Here is a 14,081-nt window from a genome sequence, read left to right as displayed (position 1 = left end):
TGTAAAAAATGCGACATGCGACATGTTTATGAACTAAACACAGTGTTAAAAATATAAACACTTTGTTTAACATCTAAACACCCGGTGTGTATAGCACGTTTAAAGTATTGAGAGTTAAAGTGTTTAGCTTGGAGTGTTTAGTTGGAGTGTTTATTCTGGTCACGCTACGTTAATCTCAATATGTCCATATATATATGTAAAAGTGTTGGAAATGGTGTGTAAATTGCAATTTCTAGTTTCCTTTTATCACGAGAAAGTGGAAACTGTTACGACATCAAGATGCACTATGAAATAATTCATGTTTTAGGCCTTTCATGGAAATGCCTAATCAATAAGGAAAAAGGATAACCTAAAAATATGTAACACAACTGTAATGAATTTATATTTTGGTTTCGCATGTACAGTCCTATATTTTAACTGCTAGAAAAAAAAATGGGAATTGCCTTTGATTTCGTTCATGGTTTAGGGCATTACCCAAATGTTTGTTGGTTAGGCCTAAACACTTCTACTGTCAGGGTAAACAGACGCGTTTACATTTAGAACGCCTCGTAAACACGTTCTAAACACCGCACATGTTTAACATAAACACTGTGATACTCGTACTCTACAAGTCAGCAGCGCATGGGACATGACGGCCGCGGCCACAACGCACGCAGTGGTGCTCTGTGCGTGCGCTTCTAGCACACACTCGTGCTATGCATATTATGACCTTAATCAATGCACAATTGGCGGGAAAGAAGATGTGCGCGTACGTACCTGTACGGATGGATCTGTCTGATTGGCTGGCTGGTGCTGCCCTAGCACAGCGTGATGTGCGTAGGCTTACAGTACGTGCGCATTCGTTGCTTGGCACACTACACTTGTACACTGTACTTACGACTCGATCGACTGCACTGACTGTTACTGCATAAAGCTAAAGGCCAAGGAGCGGATCTAGCTAAGATGGCGTCGAAGCAATAAAGTTCTAGCCTGGCCGGCCTGCATGAAAGCGGTAAGTCTGCTAAGTCTGCTAAGTCGGTGAATAACAAGATTTATTGCAAAATTGCCCTCGTTTAATGTAAAACTGTAGTAGGCGTAGAAATAGGCTACGCCCTTAAAGATTTTGCTCGTTTGTTTTAGTTTTCTATTTCTAAATCTAACGGTTAACGTTTATAGAACGGGGAACGCTCTAACTGTAACGTGTTAGTGTTGTTAACGTTACAATAGGCCTACACTCTACAGATTACCAGTACCGTAGTTATGGGTAAACTAGGCCTAGCGGGTAAACTCACTGTATCTTTTACGAAGTTATGAAGTATCTATCATGTGAATGACGATGATTTAGTGACTATATTATGAGTGAAATTCAGTTGTATTCCCTGTAAATTCTTCATAACTCAACAGGTGGTGAAAATTGAATGTAAAGCCCGTAAGAATAGGATGTCTTGGAAAGGGATGCCGATGACACCAAAGTGGGTGACGATGATGTCCTGACGACTGTATAAATTCTGCAAGACATTACCTCTGCTGGCAGAGAACGAGGCATGCTGCAGTCAGCAGAGTAAATCAACTGGGGAGGTCTAGTACATCACTGTATACTACCCATGTGGAAAGTGGAAATCAAGTAAGTACTCAGAATTGCAGAGCCAAATCAATGAATATTATGTACTTGAAGGGCATGTGAATGATTTTCTATAAAATGCAGATTTTAGATGCTTTAAGTTCTTCTGTTTGTTTGTTTTGTTTTGTTTTGTTTTGTTTTGTTTTTGTTTTTTTTTTTGGGGGGGGGGGGACCTACTCCCGACTCCCGAATCCATTCCATTGTATACCTAAAATAAATATGGAAAATTGATTTATTGCAAATATTGTTGAAAGTGTAAATTACAGGTGTGAAAATCTTCACCCAAGAGACAAAGGATACAGTAATGGTCGTAACTCTGCTTGATAATGATGATGAATAAGAAAGAAGCAACAACAACAAAAAAGACTTGAACTATGTCCAGAAAATTCAGCAAAGTAAGTAAAAACTGACGCAAGACACTAAGTGCTAATGTGACGAAGGGATTCTGTCATTCCTTTAAATCTGAACTTGCTTATGGATTCAGTCAACTTCTTTGCTACCCATTCATTTTCAGAATCTATGGGAGCAGTTAAGTCCATTGTATTGCAAAGCCAACTGATTTGTTTTCCTTGTGTAATCATTTCTTTTTACCAGCACCAGTACGTCATGGAAGAATTGATCAGGGATCACGCCAAACCTGTCTGGATTAGAATGAAAGATGCATGCGCTTTACTATACACCCCGTCTAAAAGTGCAAACATCTGAGGATTACAAGGACATCGCAAGATATACTGATACATGTATACAGTATATCTATAGGCCTACATGCCATATGAAGGAAATGAACCATGGATAACAATTTTGAATATTAATAATCTTTTTCCCGCTAGCCATGTGATGTCTCACATCGTCATGATGGACTACAGACCTATTAGGAGGCATCCCACCTGTTAGAGCAACCTTTCTATTGTTTTTTTTTTCTTCACTGACAGTGTGCATGTAAACCTGTATACTAGCATAAAGTAAATCATATGGGGGATGATAGGGTTTTGTATGCGATAGGGCTTCAGTTCTCCGTGTGTGTGTAAGACTATGCGTGTGTGTATTACATAATGACGAACCTCTAAAGAAATGTGAAGGTAGGGGGCCTATATAATTCGAAGAGGAATTCAATGCTTATTTGATGAAAATTGGTTTTGAAATGGCAGGGATATCCAAAACAAAGCATTTCTATTGTCCTCTGTGCTTACGATAATGGTCACCTGCATTCTCATTGCTCATAGATATGTGTAATTGTCTTTTTTTAACAGCTGGTACGTAAAATTGTAATTTTATCTAATATGTAAAGACACTTGCTCGAAATCGTTTTGCACTATATTAAGAAAAACAGTTTTATTCACTTCATTATATTCATCAACCAATGTCCTTGTAATTCACTGTTAAGATATTACTCAAGAACTTTGTTCGATTGGCTTTCTGTTATATTCTTGTGCAAAAAGGAATATAGAAATCAAAACAAATCAAATCAAAATATCTGCCATTTCATTTTTTTCCCCTCAGGTGCTTCCTAATACAATCAGCAGATATTGGACGCAAATAAGAGGCCAGTAGATGTATTTGTTCGGAATTCTTTGCAATTTTCTTGTAGACCTGATAGGAAATGCAGTATTCGGTAGTTAATATTTTCTTTCTAAGATATTCTTGAAATCGGTCACATGAAGAGAGGTATTAGAAATGTAGTACAACATGTATGGAGAATAGGGAGGAGTCTTGCAACTGACTGACAAATTGACAAGGGAGGAGTCTTGCTGATCACATTGCGTGTTCATGACGGCCTTGCATACCCTCCCGCCTCCAGTTGCAATGCATTATTTTTTCTTTGTTCATATCCTCCTGTATTTACCAAAAATTCTGCTGTGTCGAGATTGAAAGTAGCCCTCCATACCATGATTATGTGGAGTATGATGAGACTGATTAGACTCTAATAGACTATTCATGTATACCCATTGAGTTTGACTTCTTTCTCCAAGGTTCTAGCAAGGTACAGTTGTAGAATTTTTTTTCTCACTCACCCTTTGAAATCCACTATAAACATTCTAATATTTCTCTCAAAATAGCAAAAGTGAAAAATCCATACAGTACTGTTAGCCTACATGTACTTTCAGTGATCGTCGCAGTGAAAAGAACAATATCATGTATGTATTTAAGTTCCATTATTGGTACTGATCAGGGAGTGCAGATGTTCACCACAGGCTAAATACAGTGAAAACATTTTTTTTTTTTTTTTTTTTTTTTTGGGGGGGGGGGGGGGGTCTCTTTATGATGGAGTGCATCATCTATACTCCCTGATCAGTACCAATACGACCATAGTGTTGTGCATGGTATAATTTGCCGTGAGCCTAATCTGGTTCGGGTACCCAAAGTACTTTGCCAATAATTGATGCAATCTTGAATTTGTTCACAGACTGCAGTTATGTTCCTAGAGGTGTTACATATATGTCAAGCTTCCGAAGCGTTGAGTTGCAATTCACAATCAACACGTTTATTAGTTTGTTTTACAATACTAAGAATTAGTGCTGAATACAGTAGAAAGACGGCAATTCTTGAAAGTAGGCCAAGAATTACATGTAACTGAAAAGTAATTGTTAAATGCAATATTGTTTTTTCTCCAAAATGAGTTGTGTGCCATTTCCTGCATATACAAACTTTACTGTCTGTATAGGAGAGAATTTCATTTACGTCTTCCTGTACAGGCCAGTGACTCCCAGGTATCTTGCATTTAACTCAGTATGGTGTCGTATAGCAAAACATGGCAATATCTAAAGGGGATATCCAGTGAAAATACAAGTTAGTCTGATAAGAAAGAGTAAAATATTAAGAGTTCATTGGTAAAATTTTGATCGAAATCGGATGTAAAATAAGGAAGTTATGACATTTTGAAGTTTCGCTAATTTTTGAGGAAACAGTTCTTGAATGGTTAATTATGAATATGCAAATGGCAACGGTGGCATGTCATTCCCCACTTACTTAATTTAAAGTTTTTCATCCAAACGCAATTATTCCCGAGGCTCAAGTCCTGATATATCTAACTGATCACTTTCTGAAGTTATTCAACCAGCAATACCATAATCTTTCACATTTCATTAACATAAACATTGAATTTCATCATTTTTTTTTGTGCACGATCAATGGAAAATTGTGAGGTTTTGACATGGTCAACTCACTCATTTGCATATTCATATCCACTTTTAACTGCTTTGCAGAAATTAGCAAAACTTCAAAATTTTATAACTTCCTTATTTTTCATCCGATTTCATTCAAATTTTTACTGTTAAACTTGTAAGATTTTACTTTTTTATCAGACTATCTTATTTATTGGACACGATTTCCCCTTTAAAGGATTTTAACTTATTATTCATCAGATATTGCCCAAGCTTTGACTGATGTTTTGATAACTTACATTCAGAGAAGTGCCTTTGACTCTTGTAGCCAAAATGTTTGTGAAAGCTAACCCAGGTCTTCCCTGGTATTATGCGTTGTAAGTGTGCTGATGATTTGGTACATCACTGGGTAAATTCTATATAATGTTATGCGTTTATCTCATTCCATGCAAAAGTGGAAACAATCCACTTTACATTAATAATTACATGGGAATTAACATGCATGATGAGTAATGTCTCATTTAAACACGTAGAAATTAGCATGTATGAAAGTATGATGTGTAATCATGTCTCATATAAACACGTGGAAATTACCATGTATGATGTGTAAACATGTCTCATATAAACACTCAGCATGTATAAGGTGTAAACATGTCTCATATAAACACTGAGAAATTGCGATGTTTAATATGTAAACATGTCACATGTTTAGTGTATGCAATTTTGTGATCGATCTAAAAATCAGACATGTGTTCTGAGAATAAACACTCAAATGGCAAATAAACATGTCGCAGTGTTTTTAATCTGTCACAGCGAATAAACATGTCGCAGTGTTTACATCGTAAACAGTGCGTCATGTTTATTTTTTGGTTCAGTGTTTAGATCTTAAACATTGTGGGTGATTATGTGACTGTGCGGTGTTTAGTATTTAAACACTGTGAGTGATTATGGTGTAAACGTTTGGTGTTTAGGCTATAAACAGAGCAGGTGTTTAGTTTTTAAACATCAGAACCGTTTAAAACATAAACATGTGTGTGTGATAAACACCTAGGGTGTGCAGAAAATAAACACAGCATGTGTTTAGTTCCTAAACATGTTTAATATATAAACGCGTCGCAGTGTTTTTAAACTGTCACAGAAAAGTGTTTAGTTAGGTGTTTAGAAACTAAACAAATTTTTTACAGTGTAGGCATGTGAACATTTGAGTTCGCAATAGTTTATCAGAGTTTAATAATACAACTAATTTTACACGTGTGCATTACTAACATAATCTTTTATAAAAGCTAGAAATGATAATATCAAAAACGCATGTTTCTGTCGATTATATTATCGTTGTTACAGATGCAAGGAAAATAGGGAGCATGACTATTCTGGCCACGGATCTATCGCAAGATTCGTAACTCATAGGCATCAGTTGCAATATTCCATTGTATAACCCACAAATGTCAAAATCACCCACTAATGTAAAAATCAAAATAAATCAAACACGTCAACCCCTTAATGTCATAACACGTTAAACACATAGATCAAAATCTGATTAACCACAAATATCACAACACGTCGACCACAGATGTCAAAGTTTCCATGTTTACTGCAAATATCATAACGCATCAACCACAAATATCTAAACCCACTGCTTGCATAATAGTAATGGCCAAAAATTTGATCAACGTTTGTTTCTCAGTCCGTCTGTCTGTATATTGCGAAGAAACTTGATGGCTAGATGAAGGTTAATCGCAGAATTACCCGCAAATGTCACGGCGCATCAACCGCAAATGTCGAAACTCGTTGTTTGCATTATAGTAGAGAGAAAGATAATGTGATGAAATAAAACGAATAAAAATATAATCAAATCAAATCAGTGCCTTTGGTTTATATGTGTACAGATATATTAATCGTCTGTTTAGAGCAATGGTTTTTAATTCATTTATCAGGCGGATCTGCAGAAGGACCGACGAAAATTAATAGCGGGCCACAGATTGTTGGTAGCATATATTATTAGCTACTTCATACAGGGAGAGGGAGATAACAAGATTGGTGCCAACATTGTAGACATTTCATCTCGAACGCCTCGGAATGTAAAGGGATTGTGTCAAAACATCTTAGTTGAAATGGAAAATGATTTTCACGCTATCATGTGGATTATAATCATACTTACTTTAGGCCTTCTTGATACTGCCCTTGTGTGTTGAGTGCTAGCATCACTAGAAATACATTGCATTCTCTCGGAAATGGACATTTCTGTCAAGAATCACACCTTTTTTTTTTTTTTTTTTTTTTTTTTTTTTTTGCTGTTTTCAAACATTTTCATGCATATTCTTTTTTTCTTTTCCAATACTTCCGGACCAAACTGTGCGCGAAAAGTGTTAATATATCCTCTCCTTCCTTTCATTCAAAAACTGTAAACCTTTGAAAAGCCATATGCCGTTCAGTGTCCTGTCATTATTATTCTAAAAACAAAACAAAACATATTGTCTTTAATACTTCGGCTGTTTGGGCCAATGCCCCCCTCCCCATCGGATCGCTAAAAAAGAAGAAAAAAATGCATCAGCCGGTGAGCACTGGGACCCAAGACATAATGGGAGGGAGGGCGGTGCCCCTATATCCGTCGACCCACGGTACGCCACTGAACTGGGGAAACAAGAGGGGAGCTTTCACAAAAGTTATTAAGTCAGTAGTAATGATGCGAGTGAACTCAGAAAATTATGGTGTAATCACATATACATGTGTGCTATGTACATGTACACCATGCGATCAATGAGTTTTTAAATTCTGAAATCAACCTCTATCCACCCACCACGTTTCATCCGAATAAACAAACAGACGGACAGACAGGCCCGGGGAGGTTGGAATAGACTCCTCCTACCTCTCAGGATAGACACACTTTCATGAAAGTATAGTACGATTCACTATTTATCATCAATTTAATGCAAGCAATTAGTTTTGACATTTGTGGTTGACGCATTAGGACTTTTGCAGTAAAAATGGAAATGTTGACATTTAATTTTGTGGTCGACGTGTTTTGACATTTGTGGTAAATTTGACATTAGTGGGCGATTTTGACATTAATGGGCTCTTCGGCCCGTCTCCTTCGCCAACTTGTCGTCAAGGAGCCACGCCCAGGGTACATGAACATAATCTCACACACTATCCTTGTGTGTTCTATTCCTGAATGTCTGTTGCATTCGGAAGAAATGTAGGCCCTAATATTTTCATAGCAAGACATTACGCTATAAATGGAAGAAATGATTCACATTCAAAATAAGATAAAATACAATAATTTGCTTTGATTTGGGGTCTTTCAGTGATTGTAATTTAAAGTTGGAATATGATTTCATGAAACAAGTATAACTAAAATGTTCACCCTTGCACATACTAAGCATGGATGTGGGCACTACAGCACCCTTTGATAAAAACAGAAAAGAAATGGATGCAATAGCATGAGAGAAAACTAAATCAGACATCGTGCTAATATGATTGCTCGAAGTTTTACATAAATTGCGCCAAAACTAATTTGAATGCTAGAATAGCGGCAATGAGCAGTCAAAAGACAGACAGACACACACACACACACTGACACACACACACGCACACACACACAAACACATCAGCTGAAGCTCTCTCTCTCTATATATATATATATCTCTCTCTCCCTCTTTCTCCCTCTCAGTAAAGTGATTGATCACTTTGAATGGTTTACGAATTTGAATGATACAATGTTAATTTGATCATCTATTCACTCATCGGACCGATCCAACCGAAGTCTTTTGTACAATGAACAAATTACTTTCTGTATTGTTTAGTTAATAGTTGACGTCGGATCAAAGCACGCAATGTTGTTTATTTATTTTTTTTTTTGGTATTCTACAAATAACAATCTTGTTACTACATTGTTATCGTTAATATTGATGCTGCCTTTCCTTGTATACTTTGTAACCCCCCCCCACCCCCCCCCCCCCCCCAAAAAAAAAAGATAAGTGATTTAACAGAGAAATAAAACCACTGAAAAATGGAACCGAATTCATTTAAATAAAGCAACGAGAATCTTACGCGGAAGGCGACAAATCCAGTAGCCACCCTGAGTGCAACCCTTTGGAGAGAAAGCCCGCTTTATGAGCTTTGGGATGAGTTGAACTTCCGTGCCGTTGACTTTCTTTATCGTGCAATGTTGGTGCATGTGTATGGGGAAAGTGTACGTCACATTGTACTTGTTCCTGCATACGCCGTGGGCTGCAAATGCAACGACAGAGTTTAAATGGCATGGTATTGAAGACGAAAAGAATTGAAAAATGACACACGTATGTTCAACTGAGAAAAATCCTCGGGCTTCCAGGTTATCAAGAAGCTTTGTAACTTACACGTGCGACAAGAAAAATCACATTTTAATACATAATATTCTGAAATATCAGAAATGTCTTAATATTCGAAAGTTTCTATTATCACAATGACCTGCGATGGTTGATATTTTCATTTTTCCATTTCCTACCTTTCCAAGCAAGCCTAAACTCTACATTTCAATGGATTACACTTCACCATATACACATACCGATCCTTATAGGAAGCGATTGAAATAGAGTGTTATGTAAACGTACCGGTATGTCTGTATAGTGTACTAACGGCTGGGACAGGCATTGTTTATGAAATTATCATAAAGAATAGATGGACATGTGAGGGAGAAAACAAAGTAATCATCGCGGTTACAGAGATTGAAGCAAAAGAGCAGCATCTTGTACTTAGAAGGTACCTCAAAAAGAAATTCAAACAAAGTATACTTCAAACGCAAGAAACAGATTGACAAAAGAAATACAGACGTTTAATCACACACAGGGGTCATGGTTATATACTAATCTACCGTACAAAGGACATGAAGTTCTTTCAAAGGCTAGATCAAAATGCACATTGAAATAATAAAACAACAAAAATGACAAATTACATCTACATAACATTGACAAACATTAAGCGTAAAGGTTGCACAAAAGATATATATAAATGCATAAATTAAGTTAAACCTGACTTAAATCTGATAATGTAGTACAATACGCATTGTAAATACGGTAGAATGCAGACACAATACAGCCGTCACAACACTACAATAGATTAGATCGACTGACTATGAACAACGTAAATACGAGGAAATATAAATTTAGGAGTTAAAAGAAAACTATGGATAAAGCGCTAGTTACATGCAACTCCTTGTGTATCGAATTCTCCATCTATCTTGGAAGACTTTCAAGTTTTGAGCATGACCAAAACTTTTTCCGGATCATTCGCGGGGATTGCCTGCAGAAGTCCACGCAGAACGCCAGTAGGAGGCCCTTGGCGGCATCACCTCGCAGGTAACTCCCACGCAGATACTTTGCAGTCCCCGTGTGCGGCCAAGATAATGACATTCAGTAGGACTTCTGCCATTCCTTCAGAGGTATTCCTTCACTGAGCTGTCAGCCCCAACGCTCATGGCACGCAGGTCACACAAAATATCCGCAAGTAGAACTTAAGTAAAACGCGTCCAGCGAGTAAGACACGTGAAAGACTCGCCAAAATTCATGTCTGCCCTCAGAAATTGTCCGATATACTGGAAAAAAACCCCACACGCAACAAGCCCGCGTATCTTGCCCCGGAAACGTGTGACGGGGCCCTTTTTGGCTGCGGGTGAATAAGACCTACGTGCGCAACTCCTGGTAACTAATGGTTAGATACGTGCTACTTAATGTCTAGTGCGGGTCATCTGCGGGTACCTCCGGGTAATAAAAATTGTTCTTGGCAAGTCGCACGCAAGGCTTGCCCGGAAAGGTGTGACACGGCTTAAGCTTCGAGAGGCTACCCAGCTTTCCTTCAACCCGGGACGAAAACGGGAGCGCAGAAATAAAATAAACCGTTGTTATGGCAACGCCGTTTCCACAAATTCGAAACATGCTGTCTTGCTTCTCTTGTTCCAAAGAACAGCAAGTGTGCCGAATTGCATGAGCATTGCTATTAAAAACAAAATATGAGGAAGTAGTTTGATCCAAACATTTTGGCCTGACTTACTTTCATAATATATTATTAGGGTACCATAGCAACGCAGTTTCCAACACAATCGAAACATGTCTTGCACATCTTCAACCCGACACTAATATGTGTGTGCCAAGCTTTTTGCTTGAAAAATGAGGAACTTTTTCGATCCCTAATATTTCTCCGATTAATTGCCGTAATATGCTGCTATCATGTCCATGCAGTTTATCCCCCTCCCCCCATTTTTTTTAGGGCCATGAAAGAACGTGTGTTGCGACACGGATTGTCGCCCCTACAGGGATTGTCGCCCCCGTCACGGATTGTCGCCTGGCGACAATCCGTGACGCTTGTGCAGTTCCCAGTTTTTGACCTCGAAGGCGACAATCCGTGTTGGCAAAAAAAAAAAATTTGTTGCGACACGGATTGTCGCCCCGTCACGGATTGTCGCCCCGGGCTCGGGGTGGTTCCTCCGGTGTTAAGCTTTGGTGGGATGGGTATGACTGGTAAGTTATGCGTATGTGTGTGTGTGTGTGTGTGTGTGTGTGTGTGTGTGTGTGTATTGTGAGCTGCATGATATGTGATGTGTATGATTTGTTGTGTGTGTGTTTGTGTGTTTGTGTGTGTGTGTTTGGAGTATAATAATACAATATGTAGAAACTGTGCATGTGTGGTGGTTACATAGTGGTAGTGATTTGTTTGTGTGTATACGTGTGCCTGTATGCTTACTTGTGTATGTGGAATATAGTGGCGCTACTGTGGCAATACAAACGCCTTCAGAGTGTATGAGCACGTGTTTAAAGAATTCACACCAGCGTTGATCTAAAAATAGTATGGGTGTGTCAACCAAATATCAGCGGTGAGGCGGTCTAGGCGAGAGAGAGACCGAGAGAAAATACATACGAGGGAGGTACCCTCCCCAAATGTTATTTGTCTTTGTTCATTTTTCCCTGCAGTCATTTTCTTCCATCAGTCTTATAAACTAGAACGTCCATACCACTATTCTTTGTCCCAGAATAGGTTTGGCATGCTTTATGCATGAGCGAATAATTTCCACACGCCGTAAAAAATTTGTCAATCGTTACTTGATTTTAGCACAAACGAACTGCCATTGCACACCGCTAATACGTGTACATACGTAATACAAACAAACATCAACAAATACTCAAACAAACCTCATAATGCAGACAAACCAACTCAACACTTTTTCCCTTGATATTTATTGATGTCATTCAAATCATTCATAAATCGACCCATTCTGGGTGCAACATGAACAAAAAAAGTTACAAATGGCAATTCGAAACAAAAGGAAATCCATTTGTCAATTTATACCACAAATAATCTCACTTCAACATAGATAACTCGATTATAGACCAACCCTAGTAATAATTTCTTCACGAGAAAGTTTTGACATGTATAGGGCCCTACCAAACCTATATTCCTTGAATATATTGGTTTGGATCATGTAATACCTTCTTACTTACAAGGGCATATACATTTAAAAAAACACACAAATACATTACATAAATCTAGAATGAAATCAGTCATAAAAACCCCACCACCCCCTCCCCTCCCAAACAAATCTAGGACCTACATCTATCTTAAATATTAGATCCTACCAACATCCGTCATACCATTTATAACTATCCTTCTTCAAATCCAATCCCCAACCCACCAACCCCTGATTAAACAAAACCGAAATCATCCCACACCCACATGACATTCACCGACCCAAATACACACACACACACACACACACACACACACACACACACGAAGGTTCGTTTTTTCCGAGGCTTCATTTATCCGAAACACACAATTCCCTATACCTAGTGGTTCGTTGATCCAAAATGAAATTCGGAATAACGAACCTTCGGAATAATGACCCTTCGGACGAATGAGCCTTCGGACGAATGAGCCTTCAGAATAACAAACCCCCTTCCCACATACCGACGCACATCCGAACCGATACCACATCCTTCCTGATGAAACGATTTCCCAATGTTGATAAATAAGACATAATGGACCGTATGCAGAAAAGCAGCATCCGCCCGCACGCAAGCTCCACTCCGAATTCATATCTGCCAAACAAACTCATCAAATTCAAAGCTGCTGATAAAATCAATATCAATGTTATGCCAGCAACAGCTTACTAGGTATCCCTCCCCACGCTCAGCTAAAAAACACATACGCAAAAAACTGACATAATAAACACATTCTTCCATCACACACACACACACACACACACACACGCACACGCACAAACGGACACTAACTTATCATGTGCACGCGCACATACACACTCCCTTGAAACCTCACCATGACTTTTTACATGGCATGTTTGCATGGATGTAACCATGTAAGTTATCACTTATGTGTTAGTATTTCAATGATTATGTCCAGAACGATATTACCCAGCAAAATGTGCTTCGAGGGCGGGCGACAATCCGTGTAGGGGGCGACAATCCGTGTAGGGGCGACAATCCGTGTCGCAACAAACGTGACTTGCACTTTTAAATTTCATGATCATTGCTCGAAAAAGCCAGGTAACTCGACTACTTCAACCTATTTATGGCCATGATATGCTGTCAACTTGGCAACGCATTTTTCAATACATTCGAAAAAAAATATATATTGCACATCTACATCCCAAAATCAATGTGTGTGTGCTAAGCTTCATGAGCATCTCTGAAAACTTGGGTTGACTTGCAACGTGACGCACCGACTTTCTACCACGATTGGGGGACTAGTCGGCTTTTGCAACAAAAAGAGTAGACTTATAGTTGTTTTTGTTTTTGTCGCAAAAGATATTGAAAAATACAAAATTTCAAATAGTCCTCTTTTCTAAATTTCTAAGACTTTCTCAAACTGTCTATTACATACTTAACTGACATTCATGTATGACTTGTACATCATTCGCTTTCTAAGCCAACAGAGTGTAATGAAAATCGTGATTTAAAAGAAATGAACAAAGTGGACTTAGGATAGGTTTTTGCGAACAAACAGTTCATATACATGTAGGCCTACATATAACACTCTTATGTATACAATGTACACTGCAAACAGTCCGGTGTTAAATAGTGAACACCGAGCTGGTGTTAAATATTCGGTGCTCATTTAAAGTGTTAAATTAACACCTCCGGGTGCCATTTCCAAATGTTAAACTGTTTTTTGAAGAGTTTCTTAGTAACTGCACTTCTTGTTGATTTTTAATCTAAACAAGACGATCAAGAATTTTACATTAAAATACTAGATTTTTGATAAAATGTGAAAATAAATTTACACCAAAGTAACACCAGCTGGTGTGGTCTCTGAAGCTGGACGGGTGTTAAACCATTGATATTAACACCAACAAATATCAAATCAACACCATGTGGTGTCATTTTTGAATT

The sequence above is a fragment of the Diadema antillarum genome, unplaced genomic scaffold, assembly GCF_040938485.1.
Source record: "Diadema antillarum isolate AM-2024a unplaced genomic scaffold, OU_Dant_1.0 seq00000015_RagTag, whole genome shotgun sequence".
NCBI lineage: Eukaryota > Metazoa > Echinodermata > Echinoidea > Diadematoida > Diadematidae > Diadema > Diadema antillarum.
The sequence above is the reverse complement of the archived record's forward strand: the minus strand, read 5'-3'. Positions refer to the sequence as shown.